Source organism: Mytilus galloprovincialis, chromosome 6 (genome assembly GCF_965363235.1).
Source record: "Mytilus galloprovincialis chromosome 6, xbMytGall1.hap1.1, whole genome shotgun sequence".
NCBI lineage: Eukaryota > Metazoa > Mollusca > Bivalvia > Mytilida > Mytilidae > Mytilus > Mytilus galloprovincialis.
In genome coordinates this window covers 69,624,853-69,642,403 of record NC_134843.1, presented here as the reverse complement: position 1 = coordinate 69,642,403, position 17,551 = coordinate 69,624,853, and the positions used below count along the sequence as shown (strand labels likewise).

The 17,551-nt window shown below is 31.7% G+C and overlaps 1 long non-coding RNA gene across 1 annotated transcript; it reads left to right on the top strand.

Moving 5' to 3' along the window:
* Nucleotides 1–1,117: 1,117 nt before the first annotated feature.
* On the top strand, nucleotides 1,118–2,287 carry LOC143080195 (uncharacterized). Its single transcript, XR_012979652.1, has 2 exons — nucleotides 1,118–1,215; nucleotides 1,925–2,287. It is a non-coding gene; the product is annotated as an uncharacterized LOC143080195 (long non-coding RNA).
* Nucleotides 2,288–17,551: the final 15,264 nt, after the last annotated feature.

The following is a 17,551-nucleotide window of genomic DNA, read 5'->3' as shown; positions in this document are numbered from 1 at the left end:
TCAAATTTTCCACCTCGTCGCACATACATATGGATAACATCAGTCAGTACAGCTTATTTCCTAATGCTTGTAGAGCAAAACTTTGGTTAGCTTGCTTGCTTTGTTTGTATATTGTACAATCATATTAGGATAACAACCAATTAAATTCAAATATAAAATATACAAGTTAAACTATGCCTATATATATATATATTGTATAAATATGTCAATCTTATTTTCAAAGCTTGAATAAACAACTATACACACAAAGCATGCAAGCCAACCAAAGTTTTACTTTGCAAGCATTAGGAAATCAGCTGTAATGATTTTATTCAGTTTGGCAAATGTCCGAGCCCGTTAAAAAACGAAAACAAAATGAAACTACAGTTGCTGACTTCACTACCTTCAAAACAAAGGGAACAGTTTGGGAGTCTCATATACTGAAATGTGACTAAAATAAATACATTTGAACTTATAGATTTTGTTAACACTGCCATGTATGTAAATATTTCTTCGCCTTTGTTGCGAACACAAAATTCAAGGATAACACATTTGCCTTTAATTATCAATACGGAAATTGCTGTACTCGTGAATATTAGCACCGGCTGTTATCGACGGTTACTTTACACAAGTAAGATTGTCTCATGGGTAATTTTGTTTTTCTCTGTTGTTTCGTTGCTGTCTGGTGGATGAATACATGAAATATCCGTGCCATCATCAAACATATTAATGGCTGTATATCGGGTAATTCAAACGCTTGTTTCTTCGCATAGAAACAACTCTTCGTTAATCTGAGCATGGAAGGAATACTTTGTATCATGAACTATAAATGAGGATACACAAAATGAAAAACTAAGCGAAATTGTGAATCCCGCATTGCACGAAAAAATGTGTTGTATTTCAGTAAATAACACGTGTTCTTGGTTGATGGTAAACACGTAGTAGTCCATCATGCATTGTTACTCATTGAGTGGATTGGTCAAACACCTAGGTAAAAATAAATTGCGTCACATGTAAATAAACAATTACATGTGTGCGAGAACATAAGTATGCTAATTTATGCAGTGCGTGAACCGGTGACAAAATATTATCGCCCCTGTAAACAGTGGGCTCTTCTGGCTAGAGGTAATCGGTAAAGAACAGCGGAAAATGGTGTACATTGTTTAAGAGCTTGAAATGAGCTAACACAGACGAACTGAGACGTGTCAACGTAATGTGAATATGATAATGCACCAGGTAAATTATTAATTGTTAAGTTTATCACATCATCGTATCGTCATATGATAGGTAAATAAGTGAATTTTCGATTTTAAGTGTCGTCAGGGTTCAAACCTGGAATCATGCCAACCTTTCATTATTTTTTTTTAATACTAACCTATTGTCGGAACATCTTGATTTTCTCCCAATTTGTAAAGTTAATTATGCTGCTTGACATATATTTTTTTGGGGAAAAAAAATTGATATGCAGTCAAATGTGGCAGTTTTTAATATTTGTTGCTATGTGAAATAAAGGGAAGTAAATTAAAGTAAAAGAAGGCGCGCTTTTTCAAATAGTAAACAATTTAATTCAGATGCATAGTATTTTGTCAAATGATAAAGAATATCGTAGAAACTTGCTAGAAATTCATCTAATTTATAAAAGATATACAACATGACATACTGAAATCTGAAAAGGGGTAAAACCACCATACCTTGAACAAATTCAGTTAAAAAAAAAAGGGGGGGGGGGGGTGTGGTAAAATGCTACGAAATTTAAATTTTATTTATTTTTTGTCGACAGCCAAAAGATGATTTGACATGTAACTAACTACTTTTTCAATTTCATTGTAAAGTAAAATTGGCTTTTTTGGGGTCTCTGTTTATTGTGGTCTGATGTTTTCAGGTTCTCTTTGGATTGCCAAATAATATTATAATCATCTAATTGAATGTTCAAATTATTTTGCAGCGATGGTGTGTATGGAAGGAAGACTGTCATAAAACCCAACAGTTCCGGATGGCCCTTTAAATAATTGCTTAACATCAATAGCGATGTAAGATTCAAGTGTTTGATTTAGCACAAGTTTAGCCAGGTTTTCCTTGTAATTGTGGCAGAAAAACCACTAGACAGTGTCATGCATTGAAAGGATATCAAACGGATATTTTATGGAATGATTCTCGTACATATAAAATCATATGCATAGGAATGTGGAGCTAGTGTCTTTCATGCAGCAATTTTTAATTTCCAATATAAACTCTGAAAAGACAAGAGCATAGAAATGTATACCAATGAGAAACATTCTTTGTGAATAAAATCATTCCAAAACTTAAATGTGTCATTAGTGTTGCATTATTTATCAGTAGAGATAATCAGATTCCAGTAAGATTGTCCAACTGATGGTTTTTGTTTGTAATCGTTTTTGTAAATCTTAGTTGTTTTGACAATCCGGGCTGTGCATGTTGCCCGGCTGACCCTTTCAGTGTGAGACAATATTTTGTTTATGATAAACAAAATCACTGATTCAAGACTGGAGCGGACCCCTTTTAGGCAGTTAGTGCGAATCCTTTAGGTTTAAACCATTACATGCAATACGGGGGGAGGGGGAAGATTTTTTTTTACCGAGTCAAACATTTTTCCTAATTATAATACATTGAGATTTAATATATACTTTGCTATATGTAGTGTGTATATTAAAGTATTGCCAACAAAATTCATCAAATTTTGGATCATAATATTGTTTAAGAAAAACCCTTACCCCCTGTACATCATATAAGTTCATAATCTTCTGTAGCACACGTGCATGGTTAATTCGGATCACATATTTTCTATTCCGATGTTATAAGAATTCGAAGGTTCATATCATTTACAATATCATTCAAAAAATTTCTGGGATTTTTTTTTACTATCAACGTTGAACCTCGAGGTTACATTGTAGTAAAAAAAAAAAATTCCAATAAAAACGTTGAATGTAAATGATATGCACCTTTAAATCTTATATTGTAGGACTCATGTTGTTCAAACATAATGTGTTGATCAATTATGTTATGATGATTTTGATAAACTTCACATTAGGTAATCTTTCACGTATATTGATTACATTATATCGAGTTGTCCCAACGATATACTTGTCGGTGTGCTCGATCATACGAATTTACCGACATTCATATAGACAAAATGACACAACTTGGAAAAATTCTTGTGACGAAACTACATTTCGGAACACGTTAAAAATTGGATACCCAGAAAGCTACATTATTAAGGTTTGATATATATTTTTTTCAAAAAAAAAGAAAAATATGCAGTCAAATCTGGCAGTTTTTTACACACCCCTATGTTGAACAATAGGTTGTTCAATTAACAGCATGTTTGGCAATTAAAAAATCATATATTAACACATTTAGCTTTAACATATACTTTATTTATAGTGGTTGTATAAAAGTTATATAATAGTTTTGTGTTTTAAGAGATATTCATCCCTATGCATATCGGGTTTTATGCGTAAATTGTCTCTCCTGTTCTTAGACCTTTTCTATCTCTTTCATAAGAAGAGTGACTTTTCTATTGTTCTAGTGTCACTGGAAATCCCACTGTATGCATTTCCATATAAGGTAGTGGTCCCGACCTGTTTAAATAAGATAAAGTCAAGATTGGAAAACAAAAAGGACAAAATTTTCTATTACTCTTCTGAATTGAATAAATATTTTCATGTATAACTGTATAATCAGATTAATATTGATGTATTTTTTTCCATTAATGTTGGTCATTTTTATTCTTGTTGAAACACGAAATACAGAGATTATATTCAATTTAAAGGTTAAATTATTTGCTTTGCATCGAATTTGATTAAATCTGCTATATATGAGAAGCGGGAAAACGAGAATGCTTCTTTTTATATACAAAAGATAATTGTTTTAAAATACTTTTACTGTATACAATTTTAACATATTTCTATATAATAAGCTTGTAAACGTGTACATTCTACTTTTAAATATGAAATGGTGTTTATCCTCAACAGAATTCAGATACAATGCTACTGTTCTAATTTCTTCTTTAATTTTTTAGCATGTAAACTTTTAAATTATTTGCCTTTTTCAAAGTATTAACACATTTTCATGAATACAAACTGCATGTTTAATTATAAAAATAATCCCGATGTCTTTATCTGCCATATTCTTGGCTTGCGTATAATTGGCATGATTTGTACATGTTTCTATTATGAATCTCTTTAGAACGTCTGGATTTTATTATACCCAATTAGCGTTATTAGATCAATTTTGGTAATTAACACATACGGTTTTCCTTTTAAGGAACCCTGTAATAATAATTAATAATACTTTATTCCAAAAGCAAGTACAGCTTATAGGATATACATTCACTGTAGTGCTAAAAGATGAACCATTTCACAGTCGGGAAAATCCATTCATTTACATACAAGTGACATATTTACCACCTATTGAGGGATACTTGATTAATGCTCTTTCTTTATTGTATTATTAGGCATTTTCAATTGTTATCATAATCATTCTGATAAAATACATGTATGTGCATACTCGTGTATTTTCAAATTATCGGTCGTCCCACTGTCTATATCACTCTGTTCAGCTCTTTTAAAATATTATTCCGTATCATGTCTTTGTGACGTCAAATACGTTGACCCGGCCTTAATAACTTTGACCCGGACATATCAGTGACGTCATAATGTTTGAACCGACGTTAATAACTTTGACCCGAACTTATCAAGTCATCTTTTGTGTGCTGGTGAAACAAAGAAAACACTTCTGAAACATGCAAATATAGCCCGATAAATCGATTATCAGAGTATCTGCATATTGATATTGTAAAATATCAGCTGCTTGACATTATATGAAGGCTTTTTGATCTCGTTCGCTACGCTCACTCGACAAAAAGCTTCATATTATGTCTCGCAGCTGATATTTTACGATATCAACATGCAGATAACCTGATAATCGGTACTTATACGATCATTCAAAACATTGAAAACAGACGCCTTGGCTTAAGTTATATTGAAAAAAAAAAATTCAATTATTCTCTTGATTAAAATGAGAAAAGATCACAAATAAGCAGAAACTAAACTAACTTTTTCCAAGTCCACACCAATATTGGTACGTTAGATTGGGTTGAGAAAACGTACCGCTTTTATCGATTTGATCATTATTTATTCTGGTTTAGAGTTTATTCTAATAATTATAATGTCATTGAATTACGTCGTCTTTTTTTCATATTTTGAAGTACAAAAAGTAATAAAGTAATGCTGCTTACAATTTGGTACAGTGTTATTATATTAGTGTATTTCTCCCTACACCTGAGATTCGTGTAGCATTTGCAACTGGACGTTTACACAAATCAATCCATCAACCCATCCATTATGTGTCTTTAAGCTATAAAAAAGTATCAATTTACTATTACAATTCGTCGTATAAGTTAAAGTTTCCGTTCTGATACAAACAAGCATATCGAATTGTAAACCCTGCTGTAAGTAAAGATAAATACATAGCATTTGTGTTTTTTATACCAGCAAGATCTTAAAAAATCCTCACTCAAGTTTTAAATAGTTTCCTTGGGTCTGGATAAAAGCTTTGAAGATTTTCTTAACCATTCAAATAGAAAAAAATATCATCGGTCCGACATTTAAAAAGCACCCTGCCATTTTTAATATCATAACTTCAAAAAGTTCTGGTTTGGATTCGGGAAGAACAATATCTTCTTAATCAATTCAAATATTTTCACGGTCTCTGAAACCATCAATACGTAAAATTTCTTATAACATATAAGACACTTTCTAATTTTTTGGGAGTTGATATACATTTCTTTACATATATGAACGATATCAACAAACGTTTGCAAATATTACACAAACATTTGACAGCCTTTACATGGGTTGTAAATGTTTTATAAACCGTGGTCTCTCAAAACTTTGCATACGTCTGTAAAGATGTGTTGCAAATATCAATATTTATCAAAATAACTGTAATACTGGAAAGTATTAGTAAATAAAATACATTTCTTTACATACGTGAACGACATCGACAAACGTTTGCATATATTACACAAACATTTGACAGCATTTACATTGGTTGTAAATGTTTTATAAACCGCGGTCTCTAAAAACTTTGCACACGTGTGTAAAGATATATTGCAAATATAAATATTTATCAAAATAACTACAATACTGGAAAGTATTAGTAAATAAAATACATTTCTTTACATACGTGAACGATATCGACAAACGTTTGCAAATATTACACAAACATTTGACAGCAGGGGCGGATGCAGGAATTTTCGAAAGGGGGGGTGCTAACCCAGGGCACCCAGGGCAAAGGGGGGGTGCAAAACATATGTCCCGATACAAATGCATTGATCGGCAAAAATAAAGGGGGGTGCGCACCCCCGGAACCCCCCCCCCCCCCTGGATCCGCCACTGGACAGCATTTACATTGGTTGTTAATGTTTTATAAACCGCGGTCTCTCAAAACTTTACATACGTCTGTAAAGATATGTTGCAAATATCAATATTTATCAAAATAACTATAATACTGGAAAGTATTAGTAAATAAAATACATTATCACATATTTGTTACGAATACGTTGGGTTTTGCATATGCAATAACCTCAAAATTGACCGGGGCAAAAAAACGATATTGATATTGTGCCCTGATTCCAAATGACGTCACGTCATTGCGTCCTTAACGACACGTTTGTGATAAAATGTTTAAGATTTTACCTTTTATCTTTCATTAAATTGTTATAATTGACCTTTTTTTCTCTTTTCTGCCGAAATTAAACATGTGATAAAAAGATTATAACATGTCTTTTCCGTATTGGCCCTGGTATCATCCCTCGACCCATATCGGCCCTCGGCTAAAGCCTCGAGGCCGATATGGGAGTCTCGGGATGATACCAGGGCCAATATGGAAAAGGCCATGTTATAATCTATACTTTCTTTACATACATGAACGATATCGACAAACGTTTGCAAATATTACTGAAACATTTGACAGCATTTACATTGGTCGTAAATGTTTTATAAACCGCGGTCTCTCAAAACTGCCCACACCTCTGTAAATCAGTTATGCAAATTTTAAACTTTGCATATATCTTCTATCTTGGAAAGTGCATGCAAATCTATGGCATTTCTTTACATATCTTTGGAGGATGACTAAAGCTATGGAAATAAAATAATTATCTTTAGCATATCTTTGACGACCTCCTAAATAATGTCAAAGGAATAATTCATTTACATATACATTAGTAGGTCCGCAAATATATCTTGCAGAAAAGAAGTTACATTTGTCAAACATTTACATGACTGTCCAAATTGATGTAAATCTGCCTTTTTGTGTAGTGTAATTCAGCTTTTTCATTGATTAATACAGGCAACAAAGCCGGCAACTTTAAAGCTGAGTATTTTGCATATTTAATGTTTAAAGTGTCTACTATCTTTGTTTTCATCATCTCAAGATCTAGACAGAATAATAGATTTTATAACAAGCTCTGAAATTTTTAACCACAATATGGCATATACTAAAGCATGGAATGGAGATTAGTATGAAAAATCTTGAATTTGTGCATTTGTTGTAAATTTTTGATAAAATGAATACAAATTGAATGGAACTGTCCATTTTATCTGTTTAAATGGAACTATTTATCATTCTTTTTAAATAAGATAAGATATGATTGGATACAGGTTGTTTATTAAGGCTTTTCTGAAAGAAGTAGAGAATGAGGTAAACCAGCATGTAGGGGTGGGGACATAAAATAATCTATGTTTCTTTAAGTACTGGGGACATACATTTGTAAATATGATGCCCATAAAAATCTAAAAATTCATTAAAGTATACGTAATTTAATTTATTTAATAAGTTTATTGTATAATATCACGGTTTTTCTTAGTGGTTGGTGGTTTTTTTGGTGTTCGGCGGTTTTCAGTGTTGTGGGGGCAGGGCCGTAACTACATGGAGGCAAATGAGGCAAATACCTCATGTTGGAAATTTAGGAAAAAAAAAAAAAAAAAACTGAAACAAGATTGTCTTCATATCAACCTGAACTGTTTTCACAGAAAGTGTCTTGCAAGAAGCAAGTTCTCATCACTCTCTGATATCAATACAATACAATACAATACAATATTTTTATTTTCCAAATTAAAGGGCCCATTAAGAGCATAACATTAATTACAACATGACATAAACATTACAGAGTGATTAAAGAAACATAAAATAATAATTGAAATTCAAATGCATGAAGAAAGGATCAGTGGTCAAGGGGAGATAATTTTGATATATTTTAGAGTATCTACATGTAACTAATTTTCTGATTTTCTTAGTTGCAGGCCTTTATCCAGGTATGCACATAAAATAGATAGAAATCTGCTATCTTCATTAATCATGATCCATGAAAAAAGATCATTTATATTTAAACTATCTAAACTGGGGTATTTTTTTATATAATCAGTGATATCTCTTCTGAGGTTATTGTAAATAGGGCATTCCAGAAGAAAGTGCATTTCATTTTCAATACAATTTGTATTACAATATAAACATATCCTCTCATGTCGAGGTAATATTTCATATTTACCACATACATTGGTAATTCGTTCATGTCTGCAAGTTTCTATTCTTAAACAGTGATTGCTAAGTCTGTATTTTGTTAATAAATGTTTTTGTGGGTGCTTTAAATCTAAATAATTTTCATAGTCAAATGACTTTTTGAATGAAAAATAAGTGTCCAATTTGCCTTGATTCTGTAAATAAAAATCTCGCATTTTCTCCCAATCATTTTGAAAATTTGATTTGAGCTGTTTTTTCAATAAGTTTTTAAATTTATTTTTTCCTAGATTTTTACATATATTTAGGTCAATACCCAATTTTTCACTGTAGAAAATGATATTAGAGAGCCATGAATTATTGGAACTGGTTTGACCTTTACTTTCTATCATTTTTAACTCAGCATAAGCATTTTTCAATAAATCAGATGGAGAATTCTCTAGTCTATGCCAATACATAAACATATGTGTTAGCAAATTTATATAAAGAGGATATCTACCCAATTCAGACAGGACTGCTACATTTGTGCACATCTTTGTAACACCAATAATATACTTACAAAATTTTAAATTTAGCTTCTCAAACTCCCAATCTTTAAATATGTCATAAAGGGACAAATTTTTCCTTTTAGAAGTAATGTTAATAACACCCCAATTTTCACAACCATAAGTTACAATTGGCTGTATACAGTGATCAAATAAATGCAAAAGAGTTTTAATAGGAGGATTAGATGATTTCAAATCTTTATAAAGTTTAAAACTGGCCTTTTGACCTTTTTGGAATAATTGTTTCCTGGCTTCATTAAAGTTTCCAGTATTTTGGATGACTATGCCAAGATATTTGTATTGTTTAACACATTCAATAGAATTATTTCCTACATTAAAATTTTCATTAAGGAGTCTACCACTCCTATTGAATATTATAATCTTGGTTTTCTTCACATTTATTTCCATACACCAATCTTTGCAGAATGTGCACAAAGTATCAAGTCTCTTCTGAAGCCCTTCTTTTGAGTCAGATATTAATACAAAGATCATCAGCATAAAGTAGACATGGTATCTTTTCATCATTTAAATTGACATCATCATAATTGTTAGATAATATATCTGGCAAATCATTAATAAACAGTTTAAACAATGTGGGACTCAAAATGTCACCTTGTCGTACACCAACATTATATCTAAAAAAATCAGTTATTTTGTCTTCTACTTTAACACACACTTTGTCGTTACTATACATAAATTTCAAAATGTTATAAAAAATACCATTATTTGTATGCTGTAATAATTTGTATAATATACCAATATGAATAACCTTGTCAAAGGCCTTGCGAAAATCTACAAAACATACATACAATTTACCTTTGCCTCTTTTAACATATTTTTCTATGAGACATTTTAGTACAAAAATGTGATCCGAAGTGCGAGCTTTCTTAGAAAAACCAATTTGAGTTTTGTTTATGATATTATTATCAGATAAAAATTTATCAAGTCTGTTATACAGAATGGTATTGAAAAGTTTGCCAAGACTATTATTGATGGCAATACCTCTGTAATTTTCAGGGTTCTGCGGGTTATCAGATTTGAATATAGGACTAATGTAGCTCTCAGACCAATTACTGGGATAAATGCCAGATAGAAGAATGGCATTAAAAAGTTTTAGTAAGCAATCTTGCATATAACTCTGTGAAACTTTTAACATTTCATTTGTAATAGTGTCTAGACCTGGACTTTTCCCAGATTTTAATTGCCTCAGGGCTTTTTGGAGTTCACCAGGGGTGATTTTAAAGTCAATCTCACTGAATCCAAAGTTTTTCTTTTCTAATAGTTCAAGTTTACTCTTTATCTCTTTTATCTTGGACTTTATGTGTTCATTTTCAGGAATGGATGACAAGTCAGAGAAATATTTATACCAAATGTCACCATCTATGTTGTTTTTAGTTTCTGAATTATTTTCAAGACGGAGTTGATTGACAAGGTTCCAATAATCCTTTGGATTTTCTGATTCTAGATTGCTTAAACGGTCCAAAATATTTTCTCTAAATTCTCTTTTCTTTTTCCTCCTTAGTTTGGCAAATTGTTTATTAAGTTTAAAAAAAGAGCCACGCACTATCGGATCTTTCGGAAATTTTGACATTAATATAGCTTTATCATTAACATGTTTTTTCAAACTTTTTAAATCTTGGTCAAACCATTTTTTATGATTACATGTTTTTACCCTTTTCTTCTTCTTTTTTAGTGATACTTTGCACACTTTTTCGTATATTGAATGAATACTATATGTGGCATCATTCACATTCTTTTTGTCTAAGATAATTTTGTTATTTAAAAAATATTTTAGCTCATTTTGTATGACAGGATGTGTAAATGATTCCTGGAAATTTTGAATACTTTCTGTGTCCCATTTATACCTCAAAGGAAAGTCTTTCATATGACTTTTTTTTTTCTCCAATTGGAAAGATGCTAAAATCTTAAAAGTGATTTTGCAATGGCAATCAGAAAAATTTGCCTTAAAATCTGATACATTAAAATATAAAATTTGCTGGAGTAGGCTTTGAGAAACTAAAGCATAATCAACTACACTGCATCCATTAGGTTTGAAACATGTAAATTTACCCGTGCTATCACCACACATACGCCCATTCAAGATACGTAACTGATTACCTATACAAAATTCTAGCAAGTTTTTCCCTCTGGAATCAGTTATTAAATCTTTACTGACCCTTTCCTCTGTGAAACAGTCTACATCATAATTTTCATCAAATAAAGGAACATGGGAGGTGCTGTCACCATCAATATAGTCTTTTTCTGACCCAGTTCTGGCATTAAGATCCCCTACTAACAGGATGTCCCCCATAGACCCATAACTATCAGTTATATCCTTTTCTATTATCTCCAGTAGGTCTGTTTGGCTTTTGGGAGCATAGTATATCAAGCACAAATATATATCTTTGTTTAAATTGAAAAATTCTCTCTTCAATTTTAGCCATTGGTATTCTGAGGTCCCGTTATTCAAAAAATTTACACCTTTACGAATTTCTTTACGTATGAGAATCCCTAGACCACCAAAATATCTGTTATTTTTAGATTTTGGTCTGCAGAATGGATAGTACAAAAAGTTATCAAATTTCAAATGATTTTCATAACCAACATGGGTCTCAGTTAATAAAACTAAATCATTTTGTGCTAATTCTGATAAAAAATTCTTATCATTTGACTTATCATGATGTTCTGACAGCAACCCCCCAACATTCCAGCTGCATATATTTAGACTAGTTTTCATATTGTATCTTATAATAACGTATATATGTATTTGTATATTTATGTGTACACTACACTAGCCTTTTTTTTTTAAATCTCTTATATCTGTATTTGGTTATACAATATATTTGAATATCTATTACGTTGTATATCTAGATCTATTTTTAGTTGTACGCAAAAAATTGAATTTACTCGATGTGTTATATAAAAAAAAAATAGTACTAAAAAATGTTTATTGAAATAATCTCTCTACCTGAGGATTATTTAGCTGATATAATATTCAAAATAACAACACAGCTCAGTACAATTTGTTTAAAAAGAAGATATCAATGAGGTTTATACTATAGGTAATTTTAACAGTCTATCGGTATCCTCTACGGCCACGTCCATAGCCACGTCTGCCGCCTCTGCCTCCTCGCCCCTGCATGTTTTTTGTGATCCATGTTTCTATTTTACTTTTAGTTTTCAGAGTTGATAGTCTATTGTTTGTACTTCTGTGTTCCGGGTTTGCTTTTGTTCATTTATTGTCCTACTTTATAACTACATATATACACTGTTTAGTCTGCAGAGTGTTGATTTTCATTTGTAAAGTGTGGTTTTGCAATGTTGCAAGTCCACCGATGTCCAGACATTGTACGAGAAACTATTTTAAGAATAATATTTCTAAGAATATACGATGCTACTGGACATAGAAAAAAAATTGTCGTTTCTGCATGGAGACTTGAACTTGATATCAAAGAAAACAAAACTGGCTCTTTTTTGTAGATAAGCCTAGATAGCTGACATGGTTTAAATCAAAGTAAGACCACCAATTTCCCGGTATCAAATCTTTAAAAAAAAACATGTGTTGCCATAGATAGATAGATAATTTTATTAACCAATCATGGTGCCCAAAATTTGAGCTATACAATCAAATGAATTACAAAATAATGCACAGAAAATGATTAGAATGATTAAAGTACAATTAAACAAAAAACCACATGAATACACATTTACACTAATTAACCTGATATAAACCAAGTTATTGACAAAACATAGTTGTTATGGGTGCCACTGTGACCTGGAGAAATTACATAAATCTTTAGGATAGTTCTAGGTCTATGGGAGACAACTCCTGATCAATTTTAATTTATATATATATATATATATATATATATATATATATCTAATATATATTTTTTCTTCTATTTTTTTTTTTTTTTTAAACAACAATATTTTCTATAATTTTCTTTCGTTCTTCAAAAAGGGAGTGCAATAAATTAGATAAGTTTGAAGTAACAAACAAATCTTCAGATGAAAGAATCCAAACAAATTTCATTTCATCAGGTAATCTTGAAAAATTTTTGAATTTAGAATTTAAATTAGATAGATGTTGAGATCTAGTATCTTTTAGAACAGGACATTTTAAAAGAAAATGTAGTTCGTCTTCAACTGCGTTCTTACATAGCTTACACTTTCTGTCTTCAGCTTTAATTCCAATATACCTCCCTCTTTCTATTTCAAGATCATGACAGCTAGTTCTAAATCTTGTGATTATTTGCCTGTCTTTTTTTGAATTCATTTTTAAATATGGTTCAAACATAAAAATATTTTTAAATTTTCTGTAAGTTCTTAATTTATTGCCAGATTGTAAATTAGTACACTTCCCAGAATTGCTTTCTAAACTGGCTAACCAGCTTTCTTTAAATTTAATAGTTAAAGATGTTTTTACTTTTTTTAGAATATGGTTTTGTTTAAAGTTTGACTGGTTAACAAATAGATATTCTAAGTCTAGAAATTTAAATATATGTTTAATGCTTCCTATCCAAGATTCCTGGTTATGTTTGTCCATAGAATGAGATAGATTTATGGCTTCCCTTAGAATAATATTTGAAGGTTCAATATCTTTCATAAGATGGATCCAATATTTTACCATATTCATTATTACATAATACAGTGTAGGGAGTGAACCTAGTTCTCCTCTACATGCCATATTTGATGTTTTTATATTAACTCCAAGTGAAAATTTACAAAGCTTAGTATGAATTTTCTCTAGTATAAGATAATCAGTTTCTTTTGATATAAAGTTATCCAAATGTATTTGTTTCTTATGTGGTATATAACCCCAAATTTCAGATCCATACAACAAGATTGGTCGGATTGTATGGTTATAGATGTGTAATAAAGTACTAGGTTTTGGGCTTTCCACTGAAAAGGTCTTCCTTAATTTGAAATATGCTTTCATTCCTTTGTTATAAAGTTCTTTCTTTGCTATTTGGAAACTCCCAGACGATGAAAAATTTATACCTAAGTATGTGTAGTTCTGTACACATTCTAAAGTCTGGTTTCCTAATGATATTTTAATATTTTTAAGTCTTCCTGATTTGTTAAATACAAGAACCTTGGTCTTTTTTATGTTAACTGTCATTTTATAATCAACTGTAAATTTATTTAATTTGTTAACACAATTTTGAAGTCCTTGCTCTGATGATGATAAAAGAACTACATCATCAGCATACATTAAAATATTTAGAGGATGTGTATTTAATGGGATTGGGTCACATGTTTGGTCAAAATAGGTTGGCAAATCATTTAAATATATATTAAAGAGACAGGGACTGAGATTATCCCCTTGTCTTACTCCTATATTTGATTTAAAAAGGTTTGTCCTGTGTTGGTCTATTTTCACACAAGTTTCTGTGTTTTCATACATACATTTTATAATGTCATAAAATTTTGTTCCAACACCTATACATTTAAGTTTGTAAAAAAGGTGGAGATGTGAAACTGAATCAAATGCACGCTTAAAATCTACAAAGCATGCATACAGAGGCTTCGAATTATTTTTCACAAATTTTTGAATGATGGTATTTAACACATACATATGGTCTGTTGTGCGACATCCTTTAGTAAAACCAATTTGCTCACTTCTAATTATATTTCTAGTTTTTAAAAATTTTGTCAACCTGTTATTTAGAATTGAATTAAATAACTTGCCTATGTTATCTGCAATAGTAATGCCCCTGTAGTTTGATGGATCATGTTTAGATCCAGACTTGTGAAGGGGGGTGATAAAGCCATATGACCTTTTACATTGAAGGATTAAACTTGCATGAAGTCGTGTTCAGACTCTTAAACAGAAAATAAAAGAATATGGAGTAAACGTGCACAGGACCTTATCCCACACAAAGTCAATGCATAGAAAAATACAAATGATCAATGGCCAAAGTTTTTTTTTTCCTATTCTTCATCTTGATAGTTGATGAAAGGTTTTCAACAATAAAAGAATCATTAATACTGTAAAACCAGGTCAAAATGGTTTTAGGTCAAGATGGTCCTTAGTGTCGACTTAAGCAGTACTAGTACTTAAAAGTTTTAAACCTAATCATAACAAAATCAACACCTGAAAATTTTTATGAATATTTGTTTATTTTTTGGCACTCTTATTTTGTAAATATTTATTTATTATTATCCTACGCATGCGCAGCAGTTAGTAATCATCAAAAATCTGATGGATAACTGGATACCATAAGAAGAAGAAGAAGTATAATACTGCATTGTCACTATATATATATTTAAATCTAGTCATAAAAAAATCACCAAAGTCTGAATTAAGCACAATACAAGACAAGAACAGACAGACATAATAATTATGAGAATTTCGGTTTTTGCTTTATCCTACATATAGGACTACTTTTAATGTTGTCCCCGTAAAACCTAAAAATCTTAAATTACAATGAATCTATGTTTTTGCTTTGAGACAAGAATATTGTCGAAAGAAATAGCTAAAAATGAATTGCGTTTCAATGTAAGAAAGAGTCTGGGAAACGCTCAGAATGCACGATTTTGCGTTATTTTTCTCAGAGCTTCTGGGGGCCTTGAGCGGCAGCCCCAAGACACCACGCCAAAAATTTTCGCCTTGCTACGCTCGGCGAATATACTTTGCCTCAATATTAAAAGAGGCTAGTTACGACCCCAGTGGTGAAAAAACCCACCCCCATGTATCAGGTAAGTTTTATACACTAATCCTCTATTATGTGTGTACAAATTAAATGAAATGTACTACATAATTACATAAAATCTCATAAAATAAGGCATTATATATAAACAAGGGTTCAGCAGTTTAATTTCATAGTACATTTCATTTAATATCAGCACATCAGAAGGGTAATTTTCACCCTCTCACACACATCTCTGGTACCCAGACCGGAGTTTAAACTAGAATGGGTACTTTGGGGGCCTCGGTTGGTCAAAGTTGTCCCCTGCTTTGACCTGGAGATCAATCTTCTGATATCTCTCTGGTTTGTCTGTTTCCACCGAGTGGCCCGGTGGTTCCCTCCGAGTTCTTCGGCTTCCTCCACCATAATAACAGACTTCCCTGTGTCTCCTAACACTCCCTCTGTGTTGGGTTGGGGATTGTCCTGGTGGTGGGTTGTATATAAGTTAGTGACACATCTCCATTAATCCTGATAGGGAGTGAACATGGATTCCACTGTACCCTCGCAGCAATCGAGGGGTGCTCCGTTCACGGAGGAATCTTCGTACATACATACATACATACATGTACAATGTCAATGGCAAAGTTTGAACATAACGAACTTTTTATGTCAATACAAGGATTTGTCTTACTATACAAATCCTTGGTCAATACAATTTTAATTTCATTTAACTTTCAAAACTACCTACAAATTAAGAATTTGAATGAATATCTTGTCTTTTCCTTTAAAGGCAATGAGAAATCTTTCTGTGACCAGCTTTTCGGTAATTGGTTAAATTGCCTCTTACAACATCAAATGATAAAATGTAAACATTAAGAAAATTAGGACAACGGTACTTTCATCATCTTTAAAAGGTTGATTAAAATTTACCTGGTCATTGTATGATACAAATAAATGACCAAACGAATAAAACACTAAAGAATGTTAATATTTCAATATATATCAGTGTTGTAAGCGGTATACCATTTTGACACTTCCTGCGGCTGCAATCTGTCACCACAGTGCCAAACGTTCATATTTATGTGTCTTTCAGAAATTAGCAGAGCTGCTTAGCTCGGTTCGGTGTCAAACAGAATTGGAAACCACAGTTCAAGTCATTCCGGGAAAGGTAATAGTTTATAATGTCTTGATTTCCATTTTTTTGGTGGGAAAAGTTTAAGCGGTCACATAATTTAAGACACACAACTCACAAGTTCAGTTGCATGAGCCTGTCTCCAGTCATTAGAAATTGTCCACCACCGGTTCCTGACTAGTTGAATTTTTCAAGATCCACTTACATGAGAAATAAACTGCCGTCTCGTATTTTCCTGAACCTTCTCTACAAAATGTATATATAGAAATGATACACCACTTCTTTTAAAAAAAATAATTATTTACATATGCACCAAAACTGGCATACTAATCAATTCACCCTACTAAGAAATATAATTTTACATTGGTTGCTTCATGTTAGAAGTTGAAGAGAAGGCCATACTGCTTTTCAGAATTTTTCGGTCCTCCATGCTCTTTAATTATATAATCGTTAGCTGTGATGGTCTGTAATTTGTCGACAATTTTCTAAGGACCTATAGCTAAGAACTACGGTTTCAAAGCTATTATATATATTCATTCTTACAGTTATACATATGTGACAGTTTATTATAAAACCAGATGTGTACAGGTTGACTACAAAGGCCACTCTGTCTACTTGTCCCTGCATGCGGGTTACTACCTTACTGTCACTGTTCTCCTTAGTTCAAGGTACGGCCTTCAACACAGAGCCTTGACTCACACTGAACAGCAAGCTATAAAGGGCCG